The sequence below is a fragment of the Microtus ochrogaster genome, unplaced genomic scaffold (genome assembly GCF_000317375.1).
Source record: "Microtus ochrogaster isolate Prairie Vole_2 unplaced genomic scaffold, MicOch1.0 UNK17, whole genome shotgun sequence".
Taxonomy (NCBI): domain Eukaryota; kingdom Metazoa; phylum Chordata; class Mammalia; order Rodentia; family Cricetidae; genus Microtus; species Microtus ochrogaster.
Window position 1 is genome coordinate 4,536,470 of NW_004949115.1, and position 22,847 is coordinate 4,559,316.

General features: G+C 36.3%; 1 protein-coding gene across 1 annotated transcript in view; it reads right to left on the minus strand.

Annotated features, from left to right (window-relative positions):
• The window catches only part of Il1rapl2 (interleukin 1 receptor accessory protein like 2), a 1,262,572-nt gene that overhangs the window by 476,660 nt on the left and 763,065 nt on the right, over window positions 1-22,847 (minus strand). The gene's annotated exons all lie outside the window — the stretch shown is intronic.

Below are 22,847 nucleotides of genomic sequence, written 5' to 3' on the forward strand. Positions count from 1 at the left end.
TTTTCTGTTAGGAATGCAGCCGAAGGTCAGGATATGTAAGATTACAGTCGATAGAAGCCAACTATGGTGGTTGATGCTTGTAGTCCTTGCCCTCAGAGTGAAGCAGGAGACCAGATTAGGGAAAGCCTAGGTAGCTACACAGTGAGTTCCAGGCCAGCATGGGTTACAAGTGTTAGACTGCCCTAAAACCACAACAGAGTGGATGGAAAGAAATTATAGATAAGTAAAAGTGATCTGCAAAGTCAAAATTATAAGGCCAAGCTTTTTCTTAAAAAAAAAAAAAAAACCAATGAGCAAAGACAAATGAGCAAAGAGGACCACAAAAGCTTAAGATTAAATAGTTTATTATTAAATATATTAAAAGTTTAAATAGCAATTTAAATTAATGTTTATGCCATTTTTAATTCTAATTTTATACTTGATATCTGTTCTTATTGTATGTAGTTTTGTATTGGGTTTGAAATTCTGTTATTCAGACAAAAAGGGGAGGTGCTGGGGGAACTCCTTCAGCCAATGCCCTTTGAGTTGCTGGACCACTTTGGGCATGTCCTTGGGTACTATAAAAACAGATGTAAAAATGTGTTCTCCTCTCTCTCTCTCTCTCTCTCTCTCTCTCTCTCTCTCTCCGTGTGTGTGTCTGGATTGAGTTCCTGTTTGCCACTCATGCAGAAGACTGTTAGTCTGTGAGTCTACCCTTAAATAAAGAACCCTTTATTATACTCAGTTCTGAGCTAGTGTTGGGCTACTTTACTGCAATCTTCTACATATGTGTGTGCATGTGTTACATATATATATGAATGCAATAACAAGTAATGAATAAAGACTACATGAATTTGAAAGATGGCAAGGAAGTTTATATGGGATGGTTTAAAGTGAGGAAAGGGAAGGCAAAAATTAAGTAATTATATTAATCTAAAAATAAAAGGAAAAAAATGAAATGCATGATTTCATTTACATGAAATGTCCACAAAAGGTAAATCTATAGAGACAGAACATAAATTAGCAATGGCCTTAGGATGAAAAATGACATGCAAATTTCTCTTGAGATACACTAAATATATTGAAATTGAACAAAGGTCATAGTAATGGTGCCTTTTTAAATCTGAAAAAGAAAAGTCTCACTTAATAGTACTTTTAAAATAAGTAAATTATATAATACATAAATTGTATTCATTGAATCTATTACAATGTATATTAAACATCATTGTTACATGGGATGTAGGAAATGAAACTAAATTATGGTTATCCTTTCTCACTATTTGCTTGTGAAGAGAATAAGTTACAGAGAAGTTAATCTGTCTATTAAGCTAAGTGGTATTTTATCTAGACATCTGAAGTGAAATAGTCAAGATTAGTAACATTTTAAATATATGCAAAACTGTTGTCATCTTTATGAAGTATGTACATAAAGAATTGTTTGATGAAATAAAACAAAAAGACACAGTTGTTATGAACATTGGCTCATATCACGGTTCTACTACATGTTTGTAGTAAAACTCATGTTTAGAACCTTAATTATTTTTTATCTGTAACCAAGAGAACAATAGAACCATACAAGAAAAGCTGCTTTTAATTATAAAGAATAATATAATAAAAAAAGATGATTCCTCTAGGTATGTTAATAGAAATGATGAAATATAAACATGCATAGCTATGCTAAATAATAAAAGGATCATTGTGAAAGAGGGTCTAAAAGGGAGTAAAGGGCCAGCCGATCAGGGAGTTTGTTGTGAGAGAGTGATTCTCCTAGGAATGCTAGAAATGATACCAGTGAAATGTCACTGTGTGACAGCCCAAACATGAGCTGAACAAGGGTGACACCCATAGACACACTGACATGGAAATCTTATGAAACCTCAACACTATACAAAAAACTACAGGTAGCTAAGGAATATTAAAAGAGGGAGATACGTTCTTTCTCAGAGAAGAATACACCAATTGGTTATCCAATAACAATACCAAATAGTCAGCCCTGAAAACATACATAAAAGTAACAGATTCAGTAGGTACTATTTATATATTTAGGAACACATGCACATATATTTATGTATGTAAGCACATATGTGCATGAGAGTTACTTTTCTATTGCTTCAAGGACACACCATGACCAAGGCAACTTATAGAAGAAAGAGTTTACTAGAAACTTGCTTATAGTTTCAGAGAGTGGACTATAAACTGCTCAGAACAACTTTGAGGTGGCTAGCTGAGATGATCCAGCCTAGTAGACTACTCTAACCAGGACTTTAAAGGAGCCATGCACTTTCCCATTATGCAAAGACTGGACAACAAATGATACAGCTATCTCTCCCAGGATGTGATAACTAACCCAAATTTTTCTTTTCAGGATACGCTAAAGATATCATTGGAAAAAACACCAGGAAGTGTATTTAAGAGCATGATGCCCATACTCCCAAGAAGTGGGATGTGTGGTTTTTGGTCATTCAATGGATTATGGATATTTGTCATTGTTTAGAGGAATTGGTTACAAGCTGTATTGGTTACAGTCAGGAGGAAAGTTGAACAAAGGAGATTAGATTCAAAATTCTTGTTTGGAAAAGAAAAAATATCTAAAAATTTACAGAAGGAATTGCATTTCCTAACCAAGTGACATCAAGTTAACAAAAAGGAGATTATCTTGGTTTGACCTGCCCTAATAAGAGGAAAATGTAAATGACAGAAGTCTGAGAGATTCTGAGTCGCAAAGTTACTTTACTGTTGTCCTAAAAGGACAACCATGTTTAGAAGAGAAAGATGCCTTGGAAGGGCATGAGACCATGCCTAGGACGACAGATAGCATTCAGTAAGAAAATGAGACCATTTTCTAATAATCATGAGAGTTAATTCTTACAAGAATCTAAATGAACTTGGAAGCAGACTCTGAGCTTCAGGTGAGAACATAGGCAAAAGTGTGATTTCGCCTTTTGATGCCCTGATCAAAGACAGCATGTAATACATGAATAATGCTGCTCCAAGAAGTCATAATTTATGAAATGAAAATCCAAATGTTGGATGTAGGATACCTCCTTCCGAGTTTTTTGTTGGGAAGGACCCAAAGGGCTCTCCCCAAAATAGTATAAGTTCCTTTCATTCCTATTGGTTAACTTCCAGAATTAGTTATAAAATCTTATTACTAAAGACATAAAATATCCTTGTCACAAGATATAGAAAAATAAATTTGGAAGTGATCTGGAAACTTCCTTTCTGTTGGCTATCTTGCATAGCGCTGGAATGTGGTATGCATGTTGCTGGGAGAGAACTGGCATCAATGGTCTTACCCACTTGTGAAGAGTACAAGGTACAATACAAAGCTTTCAGGTAAAATGTTCTCACTGATATAATGCTGACATGGCTGTGGTGTGGGTAACCAATGGCTTTCTGATCATGTTTGCATCCTGTTCTACAGGAGGAATTCGTGCCTGATACTGTAAAAAAAAGTCTATGGTTGATGTCATAGTAAGTTTTCTATTGTTATAAGGTGACACTAGGACCCAAGGTAAGTTTTAAAAGAAAACATTTAATTGGGGAGGTTGCTTATAATTTCAGAGGGTTAGTCCATGATTATCATAAGGAGGACTGTAATAGCAAGCAAGCATCGTGCTGGAGAGATAGCAAAGAACACAAAAGACCTGCAAGTTACAGGAAGAGTGAGAGAGCTAGAAACTGGGCCTGGCGTGGGCTTCTGAAACTTGAAAGTAAGTCCTCCATACTTCCTAGTTACACACTTCCGACAACAAGGCCATGCCTACTCCAACAAGGTCACACCTGTTTGTCTTTCTCAAATAGTTGTACTAACTGGGTCCAAGCATTCAAACATCTGAGCCTGTGGGGGCCATTCTTCTTCAAACCACCACAGTTGGGCAGGGACTAGCATTGTCAAATGTTGCCTCCTGACATAGATGGCCTAGCCCCTGCATTCATGAACTCACTGGAGTTGTGGTTTCCTTCACAGACATTAATCTGATGCTATTTTATCAGGCATGGGGGGACTCACTAGGCTTCAACCCTCCCTGATGCAGTATGGGCAGTTAATTGTTGTAGTGGGGAGAGGGAGTCATATTCCTTAACGGTTACTAAATTGACTTTCGTTCAAGTAAATAACACTCACATACACGGCCATGCGATCAAATACAAACAAATCCTGCAAACCATAAAATATTCATGTGAAAATGGGAGGGAGCATGTTGAGAAGACAAAGTCTTCAATTGGAGTGTAAGGGTTATGATAAGATTATGAGGTTCATATGATCGAAGTATATTATATATGTATATATGTGTATTTTTGAAGTTATGAATAAATAGATAACATTTAAAGGAGAGCAGGTAGGCTATGCCCATACCTCTGATCTACAGGAAAGGTATGATCATAATTAAGTGCCTTAAAAGCTGTTACATTTGCAATAATGTACTATGTAGCAATAGAAAAGTAATACAAATATAAATTAAAAAGCTGTGACTTAACAGCATAATATGTCCCTAGGCAATATTCCATAACAGGTGTGCCTTTCAGAGGTCAGGATTCCAGATAATGATACCAGACATCTCAGTAAAGCTTTGATTATTCTTTCGCTTTCATCTTCACTGAGAGAGGAAATTACATATAAATCACACAAGCAGAACAGGTTTAATAAACTCAGAGGATTTATTTGTACTCTGCCTACCATTTATTAAGCATGTGTAGTTGTCCAATAGGCAGCCATTTTTATTTTTTCCCTCTACCCCTTTTATGGAATAGTCACTAAGTGCTTGAAATTCATTGTAACTTTCAATCAGAAACACTGTTGTTTACTCAGCGATTGTATATACTGTACACCAACTTATAGTACCCTTAATTTATACAAAAAATAAGTTAAAAATCCCAGTAGAAACATCAATAACCTCAAATCTCATGGTCAGATCTATTTTTCCTTTCTTTCCTATGTTTTCACCAAATCATAATTGTCTAGCATCTCATTCTCACAGATCATTGAAAGATGAGAGGTGTTAACCCAATCCAGTAATTCACCAAACAAGTATTTATAGAATGACCTACCACACACACACACACACACACACACACACACACACACACAGTGGATAGAGCCAGCTTTACAATGTGTGGTGTGTGCATTTGCACAGGGTTCTGAATGTAGAATGACCCTGTACTTGATTTAATGCTCTGTTTGTGCTCTCTTGAAATCCCTCATCATTTTTGAACAAGGGATTCACATTTCCATTTTGCACTGGGGCCCTGCAAATCATGTAGCTGGCACTGCTAGGGAAATATAATGCACAGGGAAATATAACTAGACTAAATAGTTTTATTTCCTAAATAGTGTTTGAGGAAGCTAATAGTGTTTGAGGAAGATATAGGGGGAGAAAGCTAGAAGGAGAAATGAAGCTTAGACATAGTCATGTTTCATTGCATATGTGTATGAAATTTTCAAAACTAAATGTTTCTTTAAAAAAAGATAATGGTGTATCAAGATGTAAACTTTTGGTTCTGTTACAAAAGGACTGTGTGGTCATTGTCAAGTCTATGTCCTGTCTCTGAGCCTTAACCATCTCTATAAACTGGGGGGGGGGGATTTTGGTCCAATAACTGCTAATGAGAATCATTCACAGAGGGTTCATGCTACGAATACAAAGTACAAATATACAAATTCTCCCAGAAAAAAAAAACACAACTCTGATCATTCCTGTCATCTTATATCTCTCTAAATGTTTTCAATACTTCCTTCCACTCCAATACTGATGCTCCGTTCCTAACTCATACCCATAGGAGAAGTCATACTTGAAGTCATATAGACTTCACGAGCCAGACTTTTAGGAACGAGCAGTAATTCCCATGCTTGGAGAGGTGGAACCTTTTTCAGATGCAGATGATGCTTTATGTGTAAAGCCAGGAAACATACACAAGTGCAACTCTGGATTCACAAGACAAAGTTTGTTCAAACCAAGCCAGGCACCAGCTATTTTGAACCAGGGTGCCTAGCCCTTCTCTGGGTCTGTGTGAAATTCACAAACACACTTTCAGAATCACATACTCAACTACTCATACTAATAAGAACACATACACTCACATTCTCACAGGCTGCTTCTCAGAGGATAAGTCTCTCTTAGCTACATTTTTTGTCCCCAAAGTAAGCAGTCTCCACCCTTTGGAAGGGATTGCTAACACCCTCAACTCGCTCTACTTCACTGTAATTGTGCACTTGCCTAGGGTGAGGGCATCTTGTCTCATTATTCTCAGACTCAGTCAAAGAACTACCAACTTTCAATTAGAAGCACAGCTGTGACTAGATTGAATTTATTGTTCTATTATGATACTTACATTATGAGACTGAAGGATTATTCAGTGGTTGAGAACCTTGTTCTTGCAGAGGAACTGAGTTTGATTCTCGGCATCCGCATCAGAGAACACACAACTGCCTCTAAGTTCAGTTCCAGAGAATGTAGTGCCCTCTCTTTTGGCCTCTGTGGGCACAGCACTCATGGGAACAAATCCATACTCAGACAAAAAGACAGTCACCTAGACACAGATACGCAGACACACAGAAACACACACACACACACACACACACACACTTAAAAAAGTAAATCTTCTAAAAATAAAAAAAAATTTACTTTGTGGCCAAGGGTTTAGAAAAATGCATCTCTTGAAACAACTCCAAAAAGATCATAAAAGCAAAGGGAAAATCTTAGTGCAGTTTAAGAATTTCATTCCCATCTCTGTATAGCTGCCTAGTTCAGTATCCTCAACATCTGAAATCCAATACTGATGCTTCCCTTTGTCTTCTTCAGGTACTACTAGTCCACTGTGAATGGGCTGCTAAACATTCCATTTCACCTCACATATTAGTTGCTCTCTCTGACTTATCACATGTATAAACACACTTTAACAGTACTACACTTTCAGTTTTGACACTATACCATTCTGTCATTTTGTCAGTGGAAAAATGAGCTCTGTCTACCTTCCTGGAATTCTTTCTTGCAACATACCATTAAATATGCCTGCTAAGGGTTCTCTGAATTTATCAAAATTGGATTTGTATAAGCTTTTGAGTGTGAGAGTGAGCAGCATGGAGTTCTTTCTATGACAAATGAACATCACTCATCATCTAAGGACATTACAGACAGATTTTGAATGGTAGTGTATGGTATACAGAGAGAAATAAAATCGTCAAATAGTAAACAGCACTAATTATGTTTGATTTGACTGAAACATGAATGTTATAAGATAGAGTTAGGAATAAAATCAGTATCAAGAAAGCAAGCATAATAGGCACCATTTTTTCCAATCTCCCATATTAATGGAACTTTTCAGAATCATCTTGCTTCTTTCAAGAATGCATTCCCATAGCAATGGATGTAAATTGCTATATCAATGCCAATAATTCCAAAGTTATGATGTTCCCACCCTTGAGTTCAATTTCCTAGAAGCACTGTCTAATACTTCATACCGTAGGAAATTCAGATGCCAGGCTTTGCAAATGCGGGCACAGACATTTAATACATTGGGAATTTTACACTAGCTTGGATAATTTCGTGCAATTCGACAAGGTTTTTGATTTGTGAGTAACCTAACTTTGGCATTGGAGAGAGTTAATCTTACTGAGCCTTACCCTTTCACTGATAACAGAACAAGGTGCAGGTCAACCTGGGATATCTGTCAGGTTGAAGCTTAAACTTCAGCCAACAAAGAAAGAGTAGCTCATTGCCAAGCTCCTTTGCTGAGCTGTGGGAAAGTGGGTATAGCAGCAGAGGGCCTAAGCTCCACATTAAGTGTGACAGCAACAGCTGGAGCAGCTACAAGTAGCAAGAGCAATGAAAGAAACAAAGGCCAGTCAGGAAAAGGAAGCTATAAAGAACCTATTTTGATATACTAAATAATGAGTTTCTGGGCTACTGGTATGCATGAAAATCCCAGCTGCCCCCATGTATGGGCTTTTGCATTGCATTGTGGGCAAGAGAGATAATTCCTTTTGTTTATCTCAACTCATCTTGTGAGATTTTCCCTTACAAATATGCAATATGCTTGTTTGCACTATGGAAACCAAATGCACCTTGTGTTCCACTTGATGGAATGGAGTTCCAGTGATAAGAAGAAATTTGCTTGCTCAGTAAAAACATTGAAGGTAGATACAGCTCCCGAAAGTTGACGCGGAAGGCCTCTGTGCCTAGCTTCCCATGCACCATAAAACCCACATTCTTTGTTATCACTGTTTAATCTATGATTGAGTCTGTTTGAATAAACTCAGTTTCCAGCCTCCTAGCTAAAATGATCTACTTCTTATACTATCCTCTGTGTGCTGGTTCAAGTCCTATCCCTTCCAAAAAAAAAAAAAAAAACAATACTAACCCTGATTAACAAACCCAAGTGCTGCTTTCCTTTCATTTATTTTTATAGCACTAATAGTATCACATAACCAAGTCCCTAGTGTCACATAATTTAGCACTGTCCTCCACTGTGCCTCTAATGGAGATTAGAGGCATATTCCTCATAATACCTGGAGAGTACTCAGCACACAATAATTTCTAGGGATGAGATGTATGGTCTTTCAATCCTGAACACAGAGATGCCTATATGACTAGAGGCAAGTTATGTAACTTTACTAAACTCCCATTTCCTCATTTGTGAAATGGGAGAGAAAGTATCTATTACACAGAAATAACTGTGCCATAGCCTCTTATTTTATTGGTAGGATATAAATTATGCTTTTGTTTTCATTTTCCAAAACTTGTCCCCTCATAGAAAGGTGAGGTTTTAACAACTATGCACATATGACTGTATTTTCACAAGAGCTAAGTAAAATGAACTAAGAATTACTACGCTTGAGTGTGACAATGCAACAGGAAAAAGACACATTGATGGGCTGGGAAGCTAATTTCACTTCATCCATGCTATCCCTTTTGCGAGCCCGAGAAATGAATAGCACAGTGTGAACAGAGATGTCGTCCACAGGAAGTAGGAAGAAGGAAGTGAGTACATGATCTCATCTCAAATCCTGACACCAACATCACTGAAGTAAACCACAATTGTGGACCAGTTTCCTTTTTTACATGCTCCTACCATAGTGCCAAAATGATTCGCCTAGTTCCCATGGCTCCCATGAATTCAGGGTTCAATTATGGTACTAGGAAGATCAACCCTAGGTCAGTCTTCCTAAAAACATCAGCAGCAAGCAGTTTCCAAAAAGACATACAAATGACCAATGGTCCATGAAAAAGAGTTCAATATCACTAATCTTTAAGAAAATACTAATCAAAACCACAATGAGGTATTACCTTGCAGCTGTTAGGAAGAAAGGTACTAGAAAGATCAGAACTATTAGTTCAGATTTTAAGGGAAAGTAAACTCTTGTACACTGCTAGTCAGAATACAAATTAGTATGACCATTATAGAAAAGAGAATATCTATTCCAAAAAATATAAAAAGGAAGCTACTATATAATCTATCATTTCTACTCCTGGGTATATATCCAAAAGAAATAAAATTAATGTATCAAAAAGGTATCTTTATACCATGTTTATTACAACATTGTTTATAGTAGCTAAGATACAGAATCTATTGAACTGTATATGTACAAAAGCAATGTGGAATATTATGTGTGAAAAAGGTTGAAATCCTCTCATTGATCACACCACGGTTGAAACTGGAGGACTTCATGGTAAGTGGAAAGTAAATATTGAATAGTTTCATTTACATGTAGATTCTAAAAAAACTGAACTCATAGACATGGAGTAGAGCAATACTTGATGAGGCCTAGAAGGCAGAAGAAACAAGTAAATGGTAGTTTCAGTTAGGTGGAATGCAAAAGTTCTGGAGATTATGAAGCATAGCATTATGTATATACTATAAATATGAAACACATAGAAGAGAGCTTAATTATGTCAGGCAATGGCTATGTTGATTAGCTTGATATGGTAAATTAACAAGTTGTTCATGCCAAAAATATATTACATTTTATATCTGTACCTATCTATTTTTTATTTTTAATGCAACAGCTACTTTCTGTTGCTAATAATTTGTTATCTAAGTGTTTTAATAGGAGAAACCACATTTATTTTGGCTCAATGTTCTATTCAAAAGTCAAGGGGCTACTTCTGGTGATGACAGGTCTGTTGGCAACATCCCAGCATTCAGTGCCACATAACCAGAGATACAGAAAATAGACCTACATTCGCTTAAATTTTCTGTGCTCTCATCCCCCTCTAATAAAAACAGCAGAGTCCAGTCATGCAGACTCTGCCCTAATATATTTAGTTCATCTTTAATCATCACCTGATAACATCAACTCTAAACACCACATTTGGATTGTTTATATATCTCCATACTTAACAATTGTGATGAATTTTTAACAGTCTATACTAGCATCTACTGTCATGTGTTATCTTTGTTGTTTGTTTTTGGATCTTATTCTGATTGAGCATGATGAAATTTCATAGTAGTATTAATGTGCATTTCCTGACTAAGCAGATTGAACATTTTAAAATCTGTTAGCCAGTCATTTGTATTGCATCATCTGAAAACTCTGGTTAGTTCCATAAATGGTTTTTCATCAAGGTGTTTTTCTGGAGGGTTACATTTTTGTGTTCTTTCTATATTCTAGATACTATCCTTTTCTTCTGTGTATAGATGATAAATACTTTTCCCTTTCTGTTGACTTTTCTTCACTCAAATGATGTTGGTCTTAATGACTGTGTTGCCCAAATCCTGTTCATAAAGTCCTTTTCTGTAGCAATGAATTGAACCATATGTCTACTTTATCTTTTATCAGATTCCAGGTATCAGTGCTTATGTTGAGGTCCTTGATCCATTTGGAATTGAGAGTTGTACAGGATCATAGATAAGAATCAAATTTCATTCTTTTATATCTAGCTATCAAGATTAACAAGCACCATTTGTGGAAAAGGCTACATTTTTCTTCCAAGAAGAAAGTGTGTGGTTACTCCCATGATGTCTATGACACTATTGCACTAACAGGCATATGTTTCCAAACTACTCATTATTTTGGCTGAAAGGGTTCACAACTGGGTAAGATCAAGGATTGTTGGTATCTTTATCAAAAGTCAGGGAGCTGCAAGAGTGTGAGTTTCTGGGTATTCAACTTTATTCCATTGGTCAGCATAGTAGTTTAAAAGAAAATGGTCCCCAAAGAGAGCTGTCCTATTACTGGGTATGATATTGTAGTAGGTGTGTCCTAGTTGGTGGAAGTGTATCACTGTCATGGTGGGCTTTGAGGTCTTCTATTCTTAATCTATGTCCAGTGTTAGTTACCTTCCTGTTGACTGTAGATCAAGACATAGAACTCTCAGTTCTTTCTCCAGCACCATGTATGCCTGCATGCCACCATGACCCACCATGATGATAATGAATTAAACCTCTGAAAATGTGAGCCACTCCAATTAAATGTTTTCCTTTATAAGAGTTTCTGAGGCCATGGTGTCTCTTCATAGTAACAGAAACCCTAACTAATACAGAAGTTGGTATCAGTGACTAGGGTAATGCTCTGATAGGCCTGATGACTATGTTTTTATTTGGAGAAATTTGGACTTTGGTTCTTTGAGTTAGGAAAGCAGTGGAATGATTTAAGCATTTTCTAATGGGCCATACTAGTTGGAACATGGCAGATTTGAACTGTGGGGACTAGATCAAGATGTTTCAGAGGAGTAGTATTTTAGTATGTTGCCTAGAGATCATTCCTGTAATATTTTTGTGAAGAATGTGACTGATTTTTGCCTTTACCCAAAGAATCAGCCTGAGCTTAAAGTGAAGAGATTTGGATTACCTCTGTAGGTAGAGCAAATTTCAAAGCAGCTTAGAATACTCTGTTGTGTAGTTAGTAATGTTAGTTCTTATGAAGATATATAGTGAAAAGGATAAAACTGAGTAAGGAAAAATTAAAAAATGTGCAATTTAAGGAGAAATAGAGCAACTGGGAGTGGGATCGAGCTAAGTTCTGTGTTCAAAGAGATAAACAGATTAAGAAATAGAATAAAGGCAGTGATAACCTCAGGACAACATTCTAGTAGCAACATTCAACTTCTGAAAGGAAATTAAAAAAAAAAACCTTAGATCTGAGTGTAGTATTACATGCCTTTAATCCCAGTACTCTAGAAGCAGAGGCAGGAAGATCTCTGAGATCGAGGCCAACCTGGTCTACAGATGGAGATTCAGGACAGCCAAGCTTAGGAAATGAAGGAAACCATTGAAAGCAGAAGCTAGTAAAGATGTAATTCAATGAGAGGGCCATGTTACAGCCTCAGAAATCTGCAGAACTTGGCAGCTTTGGTTAAATAGGTTTATCTTTAGAGTAAAGTTTAGAAGAGGGGGTTATGGAATCTTCCTCTTCTACTAAGGAAAGCTTCTGAGGCCAAGCACGTGTCAGGGGTGTCCCTGAATGAAGACCTAGAAAGGCCATTCCATGAAGTTGTGAAGTTGAAGCCTGGATTGCCTTATAGACCCCAAGATGTTGGAATGGGCAGAGTTATGGAATGGCTGTCAAGGAAAATTTCTAAGAGGGAATGAGAACAGCCAAAGAGAAAGAAGTATGTCGCAGTCAACAAAGCTGAAAGGAGCTGGAGATCTGACATGGAGATTCAGAGTTTGGAGTTTGCCCAGCTGGTTTTTGATCTTTCTTTGGTCCTTCCAAAGCTCCCTTCCCTATGTTTTGGAATGGTAATGTATATTCTGTGCCATTATATGTTGGAAGTATATGATCTGCTTTTTGATTTTAATTTTATAGGGGATTTCAGTTCAGAGATTGCATGAATCAAAGAAAGACTTTGAGCTTCAAAACTTTTAAGTAAGTTTGAGATTGGTATGGGGACTTTTGAAGTTGGACTGAATGCACTTTTGCATTACGGTATGGCTACAAGCCTTTGGGAGCCAGGGAGTGGAATGTGGTAGTTTGAAAGAAAATGGCCCTCAAAGAGAGTAGCACTATTAGGAGGCTGGAGTAGGTGTGGTCTTGCTGGATAAAGTGTGCCACTGTTGGGGTGGGCTTTGAGGTCTCCTATGCTTAAGCAGCATCTGGTGTTCTAGTTCATTTCGTGTTTCCAGTGAGTCAAGATGGAGAACTCTCAGCTCTTTCTCTAGCACTGTCTCCCTCCATGCCACCATGATTCACCATGTTGATAATGCACTAAACCCCTGAAATTGTAAGCCAGTTCAATTAAATATTTTCTTTTATAAGAATTGTCATGGTCATGGTATCTCTTCCTAGCAATACAAACCCTAACAAAGAAAGTCAGTGAGTCTTATTTTACACAAGTGCCATGTTGTTTTTATTACTATAGTTCTGTAGTATAACGTGAAATGTCAGACGGTGAAACTGACTACAGCTTGTTGGCATTGTTTTGGATGTCCTGGATCTTTTGCACTTCTATATGAAATTTAAGATTTTTCCTCAATTTCTGTGGAGAATTGTACTGGAATTTTGATAGGGATTACATTGAATCTGTAGACTTCTTTTAGCAGGATGGCCATTTTCACACTATTAATCCTGTGAGCAACGGACATCTTCCCATCTTCTGGTACCTTTTTCATTTCTTTTTTCTGTATCACTAAATTTTCATTGTACAAAGCTTTCATTTTTTTCCAAGGTGCTGTTTGGGCTCTTGCAAATGATACTGTTTACTTAATTTCTTTCTCAGCATCATTGTCATTTGTATATAGAAGTCTCCTGATTTTTCTGCATTAATTTTGTGTTCTGTTACCTTCCTCAATTCATTTATCAGCTTTAGGATATTTCTGACAGATTTTTTAGGGTCTTTTGTTGGAGTAGGGCCTGCTTGTTCATTGCTGTCTGCCCAGCAGTGCCTACAATCTTTTATGTAAAGAAACATATCATCTAAAAATAATGATACTTTTATTTCTTTAAAGAAAGACATTTCTTTAATAAAAACCCAGTGCCAGAAATTGATTCTCTCTTTTAGATTTGTTCATCAGTGGCGTCCAATAAACTCCCGAACCATGCAGGTTATTTCTAATGCTATTGGTTATCATCCAGAATTTGTCAGTAAGAACCTTTCACAGAAGATAATCAAATATTTGAGTCACAGAACACACACATATCAAGGTGTTACTTACTGGAAGCTTCATCTCTACTTGCTTTTATATTGTTGGAAGTTGCTATGCATGCTACTGGAGGAGAAAAGTAACCATCAGTCTTATCCAGCGTACAACTTGCAAGCCACAATAATATCAGCCTGGAAATATATGCCTACCAGTGTAATAGTATCATAGATATCATGAGAATAATCAAACACTTTCTAACTGGATTTAAGTAAGTCCTGCTTGACAAGATGAAAGCCATACCTGGCACCATTGTCTGTCCAAGATACTATGGATAGACAGGCCCTAGGAGAGAACACAATACTAATATTCTGTTACATGGATGTAATATTAAACCAGTTCCTAATGACTTCTAACTATATATTAAGATACCACTCAACTATCATCACAAAATCACAAAATCTTCTGTTTGTAGTATTTGGTGGCAAGGTGCAGAAAATAAGATAATGTAGGAAGTTCATTCCTAAAGGTACACACACACACACACACACACACACACACACACATTTCAGAATAGAAGTTGGGGAAAGTATAAGAGCCTAAGACGGTTAACTACAGAAAACTGTTTGCTGGATACAACAGAAAAGCAGCACATACAAACTCACAGAGTTTATAATAGCATGCACAAGACCCATGCATGCCCAAGTAAGAATAAATCTCAGAATGAAGAAGGGAGTTGGACATAAAACACAACACTAGCCAAGAAGCTATTGGCAACTCTCAGCTGCTGGGAAAGGAAAGGCCAGATTTCTCTAAAAGTGAAACCCTGATAAGTCGATTGCATTCCAAGAATATTTGGGAAGCATAAATTGGCCTAACTGTGAGAATAAAATGATACGAACTTGATTTGGGTGTTGAAGGAAAGAATGGATATGAGAAGAGTTGGCAAAGAGAAAAACTGTATGAAATTTTCAAAGAACTAATGAAAAACAAATAAATATCTATTATGATATTCTCCACCATTTACCCTACCTTTTAAAGATGAGTTTGGTGAAAATTAGATTACTGTAGCCTCAAAAAAAAAAGAATAACAACTATTGCTTAAAACTTTTAACTGGCTAATAGTTCTGGTTTAAATTTCTTAATCTGACTGGTAGCATAATGAATCCTTCATGTGTTGTACTGACTGCTTATCTTTCCTTTTCTCTTGATTAGCCTCTTATGAAGATAATGTTCTTCCCATTGTAGATTCCAAGATTAAAAACATTAAAAAAAAACTACAAGCATTTCTTGTTCCCTTTGAAATCATAGGACATATGATTAAAACTCAAAGTGCTTTGGGTTGAAGCACAAAAAGACATTTTTCAGAAGTTTTAAGAGAAAAATTGGTCAGAAATCCAGTGTAAATAAGTAGAAATCCAGTTCAAATGGATAATCATAATCAGTATCTTTTCATACTTGTAATACTCATCAAAATATCAATTTGAAATATTAATGACTATACTTTATAGAAGAATCCAATGCTACTGATTAGACCACTAATAAATATTTATTTACTACTGTAAGAGGTTATTTCTTATATTTAAATACCTACCAAGGAGTCATTTAGAAATATTCAAAGTTCAAGTCTCTAGATTCTATAAAACTCAGATAGCAAGGGCGAATTAGGAGTGTAAAGTCACTAAGCTAATTACTACTGAAGTCTAGATGAGCGTCTCTAATGATAACCAACTAGCTATCTCAAGTATGATTTTCTAGAGATTGTGTTTGCCTCAAAAATTAAATGAATTCAAATACTTTGCTTTGAGTTAAAATTAAATGTATACATCAGTGGTCTTCCACTTCAGTGTTTCTAGTGTGTCTAGTATCAGGAGGCTCAAGAGACATTTAACAGAAGGTCAGTTTCTACATTAGGCTGGCAAGGTAAAATTGGGGTTAATCTTGCATTTAAATGATCTCTATAGTCTATTCTTCTAGTGTCTCCCTTTAACCTTACTTCCAAATAACAAACACAAACACTTGTCTGTGATTAACTTGATTCTGCTTTTTATGAATGCCTTTCTTCCTTCAATGTTTATTTTATTTTTCTCTTATTTAAAGTCTTGTTTTAAAGAATAAATTTTTGTATGATGTGGTAGCCAATTTATTTTTACTCTAAGATAAAATGTCTACATGCTTAAATTCAAATTTCCTGGCATTTTTTTCCTGCCTGGATTGTTGAGTTTTTGTTTGTTTGGTTTTTTTTTTCAGTGTCTATTGCAACCACAGAATCTGCCTATGTTCTCTTCATTTTTTTTTCTGCTTAAATCTGGATAGCAAGTGAGTACAGTCTTGGCCATCATTCATTTCATGCCTTATTTTCATTGATTAGTGAGCTGAATTATCTATAATAGCCCATCACCAGCTTATTTATCTTTAATAACGTTCTTATTCTAAAAACCTAACTTGACCAATATTTGGTTTCAACCATTTTTCACCAGCTGCATCAAATAGCATACAGTCAAAAGTGAATGCACAGCAGGAAGTCGGTGTCTTTCCTGGGATAGCAGAAGAGTGCAATGGACAATGAATAATGTAGATGAGCCTTGTTTTGTTTAGTGCTCACACTTTTAGAACTAGACGCTGATAACATTTGCCCAACACTATGATTATGCTGAAGGGTAGTGAGTCTCATGCTTTAAAATGGTTGCTTCTAGGTGATAGGAATTTCATTTAATATTGAAAAAGAATGAAAAAAATCATCTGTTCACATGGCACATGTATTCTAAGGATAAAAAGCAGACAAAAACTCAAATAGAAAAGTAAATTAGATTCTACTTTCAAATGTACCCATATCCATAAAGAAAGAGAGCATGGTTATACTTTGCAAAAATGAAATTTTATTTGTTGTTGTTGATGATGATGATGATGATGATGATGATGATGATGATGATGATGATAGGGAATGAGCCCAGAGTTTTAACTTGCTAAACACAAACTCTAACATTGAGCCACACCCCCAGTCAATACAATTTTCAATATGTTGGTCAAAGAAGACTTCATGGAAAAATTGAAATAATGATGAGGGAACTGAGGGATCTAACAACATGTTTGGAAAATAGAAGAGTCCTGAAGAATGACGGAATACTGAGGGTAAACATCTTGGGATCTCAAAGCATCTGACATTAAGTCAAACTGCAAAGACCAAGGAAACTGAACACTTTTATAAGCATAGAAATGTTCTTCACCTGAGATCAAGCAGTTGTCTTCTTATTGCATGAACTAAAGCCACAAAGAGTAACAGTTCCCACCCTGTACTGTTGCGGGAGGTCCTCCCATTCCTCCAGCCTATAGCTGCTGAGATACCAGCCCATTGGGGTGTGGTCTCTATCCCTTTAAAAAAGCAGCCACTTCCCTCTCCTCTCTCTCTTCACTTCCTGCTCCACCGGCGACTAGACTCCCTTCCTGGTTGTGCAGAGGGCTGTTGTCTGGGACGGAGATCTGTAAGTTTTTTCTTCTTTAAATAAATATCACCCTATTAATCATAATTCCAAACTGGTGTGGCATTGTTAGTGACTTACGCCTTCACTGAACCAGCTCAAACAGACTTTCTGTTTCCAAAATCAGATGAAAGTCGTTGAGCTAAAATTCTAATCAACATTTTGGTCATTTTTCTTCTCTAGCGATGTTTGCTTAATGGGTATTCCATAATTTTAAGGTGGAAAGAAGAAAACATCAACTTGATTGCCTCTTTTCTACAAAACTATTTTTTGATCCAAATAAATTCTGTCATTTGAACATTTAAAAACATGAGCACATAATCAGATTTTCAGTGTCTTTCCCTTTTGCTTGCTCTTCCAGATAGATAGGCGTTCTTTACTGGAGAGCAAGAGTAAAAAGGGCACTGATACTGTGACTATTAGATAGGCTTGTGTCTCTGTTTTAGTCTGTCCTGAATCTGCTAGCTTTAAGTTATTTAAACAGGTTCTTCTCAGTTTGCCGTTGTATCCAGCAGCAGCGTGCCTTTTATGTGGGTATTGACCTTATCCTAGTGTAATATTAGTTTGCTCACCTTTAGCTTCATTTTCCACATTTCCATTTATTTCATGTATTTGTATTAGCTGTCTCAAGCCTTTGGGAGAATTAGGTGAGGAATTATGAGAAAAAAATGAATAAATACCTAAAATATCCAAAGAGAACACCAGATTGAAAATGAAGATCTGCTTCTGAAATACCCGCTTTAACATTCTGATTCATCTCTATTCTTCTCCACAATTGAAACAAATAATTACATGAATACATACAAAGAAGACATCTTTTTGAAACCCAGATTAAGTCAGGGTCACTATCATTCTTGAGGTATCAAGATCCACTACAGGGTAAGTTCACTCCAATATAATACACATAACAGTGACATGGTTTTTCCAAGAAAATAGGAGTAAATTGCATAGAATTTTGCCTAGGAAGAAGCCAATAAAGAAGACAAAAGTATTTGAAGTGACAATGTACCTTGTTAGCATTAAAAATATTTCTTGTTACATTTATTATTTTCTTCACATAAGATATAATTGAGAGTCTAAATATCTTTAAAGAGATGTAATTTATAAAAATCATGATTCATTGTAATGAGAAGATGTATGAATAGGATAGTTTAAATAAATTAAGATATAATGTGTCACATATGTTTTTATTAAAACTTAGCTGAGAAAAGCTATTCCTCAATAAACAAATTGCTAATGTAGTCTTTTCTGATGTCACAAACATACCCTCATAAATGTGAATGTTTGGTGAGCTCTGGGTCAACTCAACCATTATGCCTTCTATATCTTGTAAACTGTGCATTTTACTCATTTAAACTTTGTGGCATGATGAAACACTTGTGTTATTAAAATGCATAGCAAGCCATCCATATTCACATGTCCTAAATGGAATCTATAAAAGTAACTACAACAGAAAGCCTATTGAGATTTTCAAGAAGATCATTCCAAGCGTTTATTAAATACCTTATTCTGTGTGTGTAACTAATAAGGAGCACAATATAACAACAGTGGCTGGCTTATTTTTAGTTGTCTCTTGTTTAGTATTGAACAATAAAAATATAAACTAAAGGTGTAATAATGAGAAGCACTTGAGGAGTTTAGATTACAAAGAGCTGACTGTCGAAATCAATCACTACAGATTGGAATTCTCAGTTCTCTCTGATTCCTAGCTGGAAACGAAAATATGGCTGAAAGATGAAAAGACAAAATTCCTAATGTGGGGCACTGATTCTATCAAAGTTAATACAATTTCTAGAATCATCCCTGTCTCTGTATGGGATACTTATTAATATGCAATGCATTATATCTAGTCTAATTACCTCATCTGTAAAAATCTCACATACCTCTCTAACATTGGCATTGCCAGATGCAAGAATGGACCACAAGATCCACAATGAAACCCACTTTAAGAGTTTTATTAACAGAAAAAAGTGGGGGAAGAGGGGAGTGCACAAGCCTGTCTGAAAGCAACATGGTGAGAGAGGGTAGATCAGGGTGTGGCTGCTTTTTAAAGGCCTACTAGTGCATTCACATAGGGGCTTACATAGCCACAGCACACATAAATTACGTGACCGTGATGTATATAGACGATGTAAGGCATAAGGCCCTAGTGTGACTAGGCACTTTGCCTGAATGTTGATGTCACAATAGTGGTCATGGGACCCAGAAGCTCCCACTTTGGCTAAAAACTCTCTTACCCTGAGGGGTACAGCACAGGTTGACAAAATCAAAAATGAATGAGCCAGAGGAATACTTCTGAAAATGCAATTTAGTGGTGTGGTTTATTGAGCCAGGTAAGGCTGTTCTTCTACCCCAACAATAGAGAAATGAGGAGAGGTAGGACCCCAAAAGTCCCTCAGTACCAAGTATGTGGCTCCAGTGTTCAAGAGAAAGGACATGGTCAGCTCTGATACTGCGATTTCTACCCGTGGCTTCCTGGTAGAGATGACAGTGGTTGGGTCAAAAGAGCCCAGGCATCCTCAGGCATCTAAGACCAGACCTAAAAGATTGGTTGGAGAATGCTCTGTGTCTTTTGTCTCCATGCCACAAGGTGCACAGGAACAATCAATTGCCCAATGCCCATCTCGATGACACTTTGGACATCAGGTGCGGGATGTGATGAATTGTGGCAAGGTATGCCTGGATACTAAGAAACACCATAAATTTAAACAAGGGTGTTGAGTTTTTCTTCCTGGGAAGATTTGAGCTAAAGCTGAACGAGATAAACTTGTTCTAAAAGGGAGAAGGAGGAGGAGGAAGAGGTGGCAAGGAGTAGTGGGAGTGAGAGCAGGAGTGGGAATGACTGTTTCCAGTGACCACTAGATACTTGCTTAGAACGTGGAATGGAAGTACTTAGAATGAGATCGTGAAAGCTTGCAGCATGAGTTCTGGCAATATTAAGATAAATATATACTCCAAAGTCAATCTCACATCATTTCACTTTTCCATTGTATCAGTTATGTTCATTCAATTCAGCATTGACTGTTTTGAATCTATGAAAAATAGGTCAGGCATATGGGAAAATAGCAAATGTCCAATGTTTCCTTTCTAATATCTTGCATTTGCACAAAACAAATATAATGAAAATATGCATTTCTCACTATACATATGAAAGCCTCTGAATATCCTAAGTGACTATAAACCAAACATCCATATCATACCTCCTCCATGATTCAGGGAGCAAACATCCCAGAAGAGGGACCAGAAAGAAAGCATGAGTAAGAAGATGGGGATATGTGCTGCCAATAGATATTTGGACATGAACTCATTTCAGCTACAGTGACCTCACAAGATCCAGCCTGTCAAATAACAGTAGGAATTGGGGGTGAGCACACAAAGCCTTATGCCTAGCCAATGAACTGTTGGCAGTTACTGACTGCTAAGGGAGTAGGGGACACTTTACTTCATGGGTATAGCCATCGGTAAGTTGCTCATGGTGTATTAAATAACATTGTGTCAATGTGCATGCAAGCAGCCTTAACTGAACCCAGTGGGCTATAAAAAACAAAAGACATGAAAGTCATAGGGGACATTCTTGAAAGAAGGGTCCAGAGGGAGGGTAAGGGAGGTAAGAGAGGGGAATTAAGAGTGAATATAATCAAAATACATTTATATGCAAGAAATTTTATAACAAAAAATAATTCTGTGAGTATCTATATAAGACTTAAAGCCCTAAACATGGTATCAAAAATTTAGGTTATTCATATCATTTCTCACCTTCTTCAGCTATATTGCCACACATCTTCAGAAAAATACCACGTCCACTATATTTATAACCAAGCAGATTTTCCAACAAAGAATACAGAATATCCTGTCTCAAGAAAAAGAGTAGGACATAAGTAATCTGAACATACAACTTAAAGCTGGAAATTAAAGTTGCTTTTCCATACAGGATCATCTTTGAAACATTGACATCTCTGCTGTAGTGACCTATACATCACAGGTGTCTTTAACTGACTCGCAAGCATCTAGATATTGAAGTGGATGATGCACACTTCTAATAAAAAGAGTGGGACTCATATTGGTGTTTCAGCTGAACAGTGGGTTTCATTTCACAGTTTTTTTTTCTTCCAGGAAATATCATAGCCCTAACCCTTCCCTTGCAACTAGGCTTATATTATCTTATCCAAAACTGAAATAAGCATTCATTTCACAGGCCTGCCCAAGCATTGAGGAAATACTAAGGTTTATGTGATCATTTTACAAAGAGGGCATTGGAATGATGCATACAGAGAAGGGATCACTTACCCCTGACTATCAGCAATAGTACAAGAGATATTCAAGCTGGCAACTCTTTTATTTAATTTTTTTGTGAACAATGTCACATAAATTGACTGCACATATTCTGTCTCCATTAAGTATAAATATACTAAAATATGCATACTAATAGGAACTTATAGATTGCTATGAAATAACAAAGACCACATAATATAGCTAGATAAAGTTATAAACAAAGCTTATTACATACTTGCTTGCCTTTGAAAATTGGGTTTGTTGATTAATAGTATTTCACAGTTTTATGTATAATGTCATTAACAATAAAAATTTTTTGGCATGTAACATAGCACACATGATTTGCAAAGAGTTTTTGCTTAATGTTAGATGCTCTCAGTAAATTCTCAATTTTTGTTCTTATATATGCTTCACTTAGATTTTCTAATATCTTCTAGTTCTTACTGTATTACTTATTTACATTTTTCATGCAATCTATTTTGATCATATTCCTTATCCTCCCCAGAACCTCTCAGTTTCTCTCCCCAATCCACACAACTTGTATTACTTATAATAGACACTGCCAATGCGCTTGTTTGGAGTTACCACCTATATTGGGTTGTATATAAGTTCATTACAAATATAAGCACAAAAAATATATAAAAATTAAAAATATATAATCATCCACAAAGGTTGATAGAAGAGGAATAAACATATACTGTGACAAAGTTGCCATAATTTATAAGAATCAAAAGATTTTATTCAGCTAGGCAGGTCTATAATATGTAATCTATAACCTCTAACTCAGGAGGTGAAACCAGGATGGTTGCAAGTGCATGGCCAGCCTAATATACATAGTGAGATGAGAGACAGGGAGTGGGGAGACTCTATGATAAAATACATGTGTATTGTAATATCTAAAGATACATAAAATGAATGTAAATATGTATAATCTAATGGCTTTAAAGAAGCTGAAATAAAACACTAAAATAATTGATCATCCAAAAATGAAAACATAAAAGGAATCTCATGATAAAATCAAAAGAATAAAATGACAAGAAACAGACAGGACTTGAGATGTAGTTTAATATATAATGCTAATATGGTATTCGCAAGGCCATA